We start from the raw sequence: 6686 nt of genomic DNA, 5'->3' as shown, positions 1-6686 counted from the left end.
TGAATAGACAATTACAGAGCAGTTATCCAAAAGTGGTCTAAAAAAATACCACTACAACAAATGATGGGAATTAATACACATTGGTACTTCTCATCATCTTGATTCCCTCAACTTTTCTATTAGGATTTCCGTTTCATCTCTGCCTTCTAGAGGAAAAGTCAGACTCAGAGAGCTCTACAACTTTCTCCCACTGTGTTGGTGGAACAAAGGAAACTGGAAGCCATTTTTAGGCACATAAGGAGATGACGCCTTGTGTATGATGATGAGGAAATGAAGTGAGGTCATGGTCAGGAAATTATTCCCAAATGTCAGGGACATGCAAGAAGACAGGTGCCTAGATTTCTACAGCAACTGGTTCTCACCAATGGATGCAGATAGATGTTATGCACTTGAGATCTGCACCAAATATCACTCTGAGATTCTCTACTTTTTTCTTAAAGGGAGGACAGAGGGAGTTTTTCAATGTAGTTGGTGGACTGTAGTATCCCACTTACAGAAAGGTTTCCAGTAGAGTCCCCTGACCATAAGCATCTCTCGGAGGCAGAATACACTATTTTTTTCCTCAATGTATATTTATAATGAGTTTTTGTGCATTTCATAAAATGCATCTTATTCATACTTAGACCTCTTGCCCCATCTACACCCCCCACTTACCACACCCAGTGGATTTCATTCATTCTGTCATATATGTTAATGCCTATTGAGTCAAATTTGTATACCCAGATGTCCTTCAGTGTGAGGTGATCCACCGGAGTCTAGTCAGCCTATCTAGAGTCTCTCCTTTAAAGAAGATGGATTCTCCCTCATCCAGCAGTAATCACCTGCTATTAGTCCCTCAGCTGAAGTTGGGACCACTTGCCCATTTCCCAATTCTCTGCTAGGTTTTTGTCTGATTGAGTTTGCATGGATCTTGTACATGCTGATATCATTGCTATAAGTTCATGTGAGCAAATCCCCAGAGGCCTGTAAGACATTTTTACTAAACCAATGAGGTTTAAAGGTTGTTTAATTACAGAAGTTAGCAAAGACTAAACTAATACAGATATTGACCAAATGTAATTGTATCTACGAATTACTCTCACAGCAAAGACGTCTCATTTTCTCCCTACACCACATTGTTACTTCCTGATTTATTGAAATACAATTTCTTCAACATACAATGAGATAATGAACCCTGAATGATGATATATTAAGATCAAAGACTGCTTGGGACTTTTTTCCTGTTGCTGTTGTCATTGTTTAAAAATCCATTTGAGAAGAAGGGTTACAGGAAGTCACTCCTCTGCTTACAGAGAAATGTTCCTAAGTTGTTTCTTTGGGAAGACTCAAAGAGGGATATCAATCTGGGGTTCATTCAAAGCTTATGAGAACAAAAATTTAACAGGAAGGTATGGCACAGATACATGAAGCATAAACACTAAAGACAAGGATTAATTATGTCTGAGCGATATTCTTGGAAAGCTATTAATGCATTGTTCAACTGTTGTCAGAGAAACCACTAGAGATGAGTGGACTGCCAATAATAATCAGAGGAGAGTGCAGTCAGGTCATGAACTGTTATAATTGACAATTGTAAAACCTCCATTTGGGAAGAAAATAAGCTCTTTGGTGCTAAGACCAACAAGAGGCTTAAGTGAGGAGAGAGGTGCTTCTAACAGAAGGCAAATGGCAGCGTGTCATCAAATGTAAGACGTGGTTACCTTTCCTTTCTCATGAGTTCTGCTGCTCAATAATTATATGGTAATGCTATCATTCCAGGAGTCACAGAAGTTGCTTTATGGTCTTGTTATCATAAAAACGAGCATCCAGGAACTTCAACAAAAGTAAATGTGTCTAACTGGACATCAAAGTTTAAATATTGTTTTACTTGTGATTACAAAATGATAAGACATCTTGGTAGACCAGCAAATAAGAACAGATGTCAAGAATACAGATGTACTAGTGTCCCTCTCCCAGAGTCGGCCAGGAATTCTCTGTTTGAGTGATTCCACCTAGCCAGGTAAGTTAGTTAGAACCCACCCACTTCACCACTATTTTCCTGCTCCTAGACTTGGCAAGAAACCTGTTGCTCCTAGGCTTCCATTTACCCCAAAGAGCTACTGAGAACCTACCCACTCCATTCCCATTTTCCTGCTCCAGGACTAGGCCAGTATTGCACTCTTAGACAGCTTCCAACAAGCTTAGTAGTCTAGTCAGAACGCAGCAACTCTGTGCTATCTTCCTTTCTGGGACTATGCCAAAAACCCGCTGCTCTCAGGCTCCAGAACATCCTGTAAAATTAATCAGATACCCATCTACTCCATCTTCTGGCTCTGAGCTGAGGCTAGGAAGCTGCTACTAGAGATCTCCTGACTACTACTGGAAAGCTCTGCTCCAATCTGGCATAGGCTGGTGTACTGGATAGCTTTGGTTGTCAACTTGACACACCTGGTTAGAGGAAACCTCAATGGAGGAATTGTCTCCATTGGATTGGCCTGTGGCCGTATCTGTGGAATATTTTATTGATTGTTGAGTGATGTGGGAGTGCCCAGCCCATTATGGGCAGTGCCTGTGTGGTATAAGAAAGTAGGCTGAACAACAGCCAGAAGCTGGTTTGTTTGCTTCGGTTCCTGCCTCCAGGTTCCAACCCTGAGTTCCTGCCTTGGCTTTTCTTGATGATAAACTGTGCTATAAGCCAAATAACCCCTTTCTTCCCCAAGTTGAATTTGGTCAACGTTTTTGTCACAGCTATAGAAAGCTAACAAAAACAGAAATTGGTGTCAGGATTATGGAGTATTGCTGTGACAGACCTGACCATTCATGTCTAGAAGGATTGTAGAAGTTTGGGGGTTTGGGGTTTGAAAATTGCTTGGAGCTCAGGAAGCTCTTCTGTAGGAACTTGGAAGATAATGTTGAAAGAAATCTAGACAAGGGAGATCTGGCTTGTGACAACAAGGGAAACAAAGATTATCAGAAATTTTGTATGCTATTTTGATTTGAGAATCTTTGCTTTCTGGTCAGCTGGGGCTGAAGAATCAGTAGTGATTAAGAAGAGACCAGAACCACTGAAATGAAACCTTTGTTCCATTGGTACAATTGGTGCTGGTCAGTTAGGTCAGTTAAGCCTGAGCAATCACCTGTGAATAACAAGAGGCCAGCATCACTGTGGTAAAATCTGGGAAATTTTCCTCAGAGTCAGCACACAGATGCTAGGCTCCAGAGAGGCCAGAGCCTCCTTCTGAAGCTGGAAGCAGACTTGATAATGTGTAAGAGTCTCCTACTTGGTACTGCTTTTTAAGGCTAGAAGTGTCCTGGAGAACAGCTGAGGCTTGCTATGGGGGAGGCCAGGAAAGGCAAATTAAAAAAAAGCAAGATGATATATTCACACCAAATTACACAAGTCTCATAGAAGTGTTATACAGTGAGAAATACCCAGAGGAAATACCCCAGGACACAGTAGTTAAAAGAAAATATGATCAAAGAATTCAAGGATATTTAAAGAAAATATAAAAAAAAACTTAAAGAAATCAAAGAAGATAAAAATAAATTCCAGAGAGACCCTGTCTCAAAAAGACCAAAAATAAATAAATAAATAAATAGGAATAAACTCCTTACTGAAGCTCAAGAAAAAAAAATACAAATGCATGGCTGAATGAAATAGTAAATGATAAAGACAATTCAGGATTTGAAGAGTGAAAGGGATAAACATATTGAAGAAAACTCAAGCTGAAATGAAGATAAAATGGAAAATCTCTACAGGCCAACTTGACAGGAGAAAGCTTCACAAGCAGAATGAATAAAATGGAAAACATAATATCAAATCTCGAAGATAAAGTTGGAGAATTGGACCTGTCAAAAAATGAAAATGAAAATTAAAAAAAAACAGGAATAAAATGTACAGGAGCTGTGGAACACCATGAAAAGACAAAATCTACGAATTATAGACATAGATAGAGGAAGGAGAAGAATCCCAGGTCAATGACATTGATCAGATTGTCAACAGCCCTACAGAGATTACCTGAAGAATACAAAAGACTGATGAGACTGATGATGAAAGGAATAACCATACCCCAATAAGTTGCAGAATGAAAACAAATGAAGTTTCAAGATTGGAAGCATAAAATAAGACTAAGAAAATGAACAGAAAATAAAATGACAGGGGCCAACACAAATCATTCAATAATAACTTCTAATACTAATGGCCTCAATTCCCCCAATCAAAAGGCAGAAGCTAGTTGAATATCCACTTTTTTATTGTCTACAAGGAATTTATCTTTTTTATTTCTCTTATCTTTTTGAGGCAGGGTCTCCATGTAGCCCCAGATGTCCTGGAACTCACTATGTAGACCAGGCTGGCCTTGAACTCACAGACATCCGCCTGCCTCTGCTTTCCGAGTGCTGGGACTAAAGGCATGTGCCACCATGCCCAGCCTAAGAAACTTACCTTATCTTAAGGGATAAGCACTATGTTTGGGTGAAAGAATGGAAAAAATATTCCATGTAAATGGAACAATGAATAAACAGGCGTTCCTATTTTAATCTGTGACAAAATACATATAAAAATAATCATAAGCAATTTTAAAAGTCACTTTATTCTGAACAAAGGAGCAATTCACCAAGAAGACATTACAATCATGAACATATACACACCAAACACTGGTGCAACGATTTTCATAAAAAGAGTACTAACAGATTTGAAGAGACAGATTAATTGCCACTCAACAAGAGCAGGTGACTTCATTACCCTATGTTCTCCATTAGATAGGTCATCTGGACAAAGAATAAAGAGAGAAACATATGAATTACATGATATCACACATGTATATAACTGACATATACAGAATATTCCACCCAAGCAACATAGAATACACATTCTATTCAGCAGCCCATGGAAGTTTCTTCAAAACAGACCATATTAGGTCTAGACAAAGAACATCAACAATTACAAAACTGAAGTAATTTAATGGATTCTATTGGACCAGAGTACACTAAAGCTTAAAAACAACAGCAAAAGAAGTTTTAGTAATGATACAAATTATGGAGATTAAACAATGCACTGCTGCATGATGAATGAAAAGAGAAAATCAAGGAAGAAGTAAAACTATTCCTAGAACAATGAAAATGATAACAAAACCTCTAGGACACATTAAAAGCACTTCCAAAGAGGGAAGTTAATAGTTCTAAGCACCTACATTAAAAATCAGAAAGCACCAATAAATTGCTTAATGGTACATCTCAAAAATCTGGAAAAATAAGAACAAACCAAACCTAAATCCAGCATATGAAAAGTAATATTAAAAATCAGAGCACAAATCAATAAAATAGAAAGAAGGAAAATGATGTAAATGATTAATAGATCTAAGAGCTGATTCTGTGAAAAGATAAACAAAATAGACAAATTCTTACTCCAGCTGATCAAAAGAAACAACGAGCAACCCTAAATCAACAAATCAGAAACGAAACTGGAAACATAACAACACATACCTAAGTAATCCAGAATATTATAAGAAATTACTCTAAAAACTGTTCTCTAATAAATTATAAAATCTAAAAGAAATGGGTGAATTTGTAGAGTTTATCAAGCTACCAAAGTTAAACCAAGAAGCAATCAAAAACAGGCCTATAGCAAATAGAGAGATTGAAACTGTAATACAAAGTCTCCCAACTATAAAAACCTAGGTCCAGGTAGATTTTGCTCAGAATTTCACCAGACCATCAGAGAGAACCATAACTAATGCTGCTTAAATTATTTGAAAAACTAGAAATATAGGGAAAATTTTCTAATTCCTTTTAAAAAGCCACAGTATTACTCTAATACCCAAAACGAGGTAAAGACATAATAACAAAAAAAGCAAAGTACAGGTTAATTTTCTTAATCAGCATAGATGTAAAAATTCCCAGTAAAATACTTGCAAACTGCATATAGACACATATAAAAGGTTTACCCACCATGATCAAGTCAGTTTTACTCCAAAGATATATGAATGTTCAATATATGTAAGTCAATGAATGCAATGTATCCTATAAATGAAATTAAAAACTCACATGATTCTATCAATAGATGCAGAAAAGTCCTTTGACAAAATTCAGCATGCCTTCAAGATTAACTTTTGACTAAGATCAAGTGTAGTACCTGTTCTTATCAGTTTAATAATTGATATGTCCTCTATCCAAGGACAATATTGTAAATGGAGTTTTGGAAATAAGATGGAATAGGAGCTTGCTCCGCCCACTCCACACATCAACCTGGTACTGCAGCACCTCCAGGAACAGTGTACCCTTCCTCAGGAGGAGTTAAAGAAAAAATAGTCAAAGAGGTAATTGGAGTAAAGGGTACACACCTCAACATAATTAAGGCTGTATAAGACAAGCCCATGGCCAACATCACTCTAAATAGAGAAGAATTCGAAGCATTTGTATTAAAATTAGAAACTAGACAAGGCTGTCCACTATTCCTACTTACAAATGGCATACAGACCTAAATCAAATGATCATCCACCATAATCAAGTTGGATTTCTTCCAGAGATTCAGGGATGGCTTCAATATATGTAAGATAATAAACGTAATAAACCATACCAACAGACTTAATTATAAAAATCAGATGTTCATCTCAAGAGATTCAGAAAAGGTCTTTAGTGGAAATCAACATGGCTTTGTGATATAAATCCTAGAGGGAATTGGACTGGAGAGAACATACCTCAACATA

The 6686-nt window shown here is 37.2% G+C and overlaps 1 non-coding gene across 1 annotated transcript; it reads left to right on the top strand.

Annotated features, from left to right (window-relative positions):
• Nucleotides 1-6070: 6070 nt before the first annotated feature.
• LOC115069833 lies at nt 6071-6262 on the top strand. The gene has a single exon (XR_003849063.1). It is a non-coding gene; the product is annotated as a U2 spliceosomal RNA (small nuclear RNA).
• Nucleotides 6263-6686: the final 424 nt, after the last annotated feature.

The sequence above is a fragment of the Nannospalax galili genome, unplaced genomic scaffold (genome assembly GCF_000622305.1).
Source record: "Nannospalax galili isolate Female #2095 unplaced genomic scaffold, S.galili_v1.0 scaffold1035, whole genome shotgun sequence".
In the NCBI taxonomy this organism is placed as follows: Eukaryota; Metazoa; Chordata; class Mammalia; order Rodentia; family Spalacidae; genus Nannospalax; species Nannospalax galili.
The sequence above is the reverse complement of the archived record's forward strand: the minus strand, read 5'-3'. Positions and strand labels throughout refer to the sequence as shown.